The sequence below is a fragment of the Nasonia vitripennis genome (assembly GCF_009193385.2).
Source record: "Nasonia vitripennis strain AsymCx chromosome 3 unlocalized genomic scaffold, Nvit_psr_1.1 chr3_random0004, whole genome shotgun sequence".
NCBI lineage: Eukaryota > Metazoa > Arthropoda > Insecta > Hymenoptera > Pteromalidae > Nasonia > Nasonia vitripennis.
Genome location: NW_022279623.1, coordinates 478,571 through 480,397, shown reverse-complemented (window position 1 = coordinate 480,397; position 1,827 = coordinate 478,571). Strand labels below are relative to the sequence as shown.

Here is a 1,827-nt window from a genome sequence, read left to right as displayed (position 1 = left end):
ACAATCGATCCGTGTGATTAAAAATCGTTCAGCGCAAGCAATGCATAATTCAGTATACGCCAGCGCAGCAGCAGCACGTCTTGACTCCGTAACCTCCCACACTCCTAACCCTCTCCCTTTTCCTCGTCTTCCTTCCTCTATTCCAGCGGAGGCGCGTCTCTACACGTTATATTCTTCGCCGCTTCCTCCCTAGTTATGACTGATTCATTTCCGAGCGTTTTGCGTACGTGCGTCGTCGCTCTTTTCTCCTCGTATGCTCGTATCCCGTGTCGGCGGCAGGAATATGTATGCTCACACGGCGGACTTGACCTCGACGAGTACAAAAGTAAAAAGGTGCCGCTGCGATTTTCTGCACGATTTCCGCGCCTTCGTGTTTCTTCTACGGCCGCTCTGGTCGTTTCAAAAGACGCGGCAGACTTTTGAGCGCAGTGACCTGTGTGAGGATACGTGCGTCCATGCGCGCCTAGGAAATCGTGTTTCTCAAAGATACAAATACTTTTGTGTCCAATATATAACGGTTTCATTTTTAGGACAGCTCCTTTCTCAAAAATAAAAAAAACTGCATCACGTAGCGCACTTTACGATCGCGATCGACTCGTCAGCTCTCGTATACTTTCGTTTTTCTTCTGGAGTACGAACGGCTGCGGTCGCACTCGGACAATTTAGCTTGCACGACTTCCGGTTCCTTCCTTCCACCTTCGCGTCCAACTTGGAGCAGTAAGTTCTCCTCACCTGGCGATGAGTCAGAGAAACGCCGTCGTTTCTTCCAGACTCGACTCTAGCGCGCACCTGCTACCGATGCTGCTCCGAAGGGAATCCTATACACATAGAGCACGTGGACGGTGTAAAATTGTGTATAGTGGCAGGCAACCTTTACTTACTGCTTTTTTGTGGCCATTGGGAAGTAACATTTTTATTTTTTCTGGAGCGTAGGTCGGGGGGTGAGATAACAAGGTGTCTTATGAGACAATAGAATTTTTAACATTTTTACCTTATTTTGCAACGTGTAATAAAAATAAAACTATTCGACAACAGTTGATTTAGAATTTAATTTTAAAAATTAGCCGATCGCCAGCTCAAACAATGGCACCTCACACTCGTAACACATAAAAAATTAAGTGCTCGCGCGAGCACTTAACCGTGATCCCCCAACTTAATCCATACAACGTATTTCTCTCTACCGCCGATCTTGTGTGTATATAGCGAGGACGTTACGGAGAGACGACGAAGTCCCTATTGTGTCCAAAACGAGCCCCGGATTCATGGGCCAGCGAGTCTACTTGCGGAGGCACTCCCGATTCTTCGCTGTCACGCGTAAAATACACTCTTCTTTTTCGACTCTTACAGGTGATTCTGGCTGTCAATGTATGTTCAAGGATTTTCGAGGCGATCGAGATTTACGAGACGCCTGCAGTTTTCTGGACTATTTTATTTATTTATAAGCCAGGGTAAGAGCTAATAGTAAGCATTTTTGCAATCGTTGCACTTGAGTGATTCGTAATTTTGTTTCGAAAATATCATCAGGTCTCTTTCTTATCTACAGAATCTCAAGTCAGACGAAGATTTTTCCAAATGTAATAAATGCATTGTGAAAATAAAGAAATTAATACTTCACTTCAAATAACTGTGCAGCTTTACTAGTAAATCAGCCAAACAATAACTGTTCCTAAAAATCCGTGCGAAGAAAGAACTTCAATCACAGCCCACACGTCGCCGGCCACCATCAATCGTAAGCGGGGAAAACTTTTGATTACATTTTTTTGCTCCCGTCTACAGCGAACAAGCACCCGTACGAGCGTCAGATGCTTTTCGTCCAATAAATCTTGG

At 44.9% G+C, this 1,827-nt stretch overlaps 1 long non-coding RNA gene across 1 annotated transcript; it reads left to right on the top strand.

The window, feature by feature from the left end:
• Positions 1–1,153: 1,153 nt before the first annotated feature.
• Positions 1,154–1,621, top strand: LOC116416670. The gene is made up of 2 exons (XR_004227003.1): positions 1,154–1,448; positions 1,544–1,621. It is a non-coding gene; the product is annotated as an uncharacterized LOC116416670 (long non-coding RNA).
• Positions 1,622–1,827: the final 206 nt, after the last annotated feature.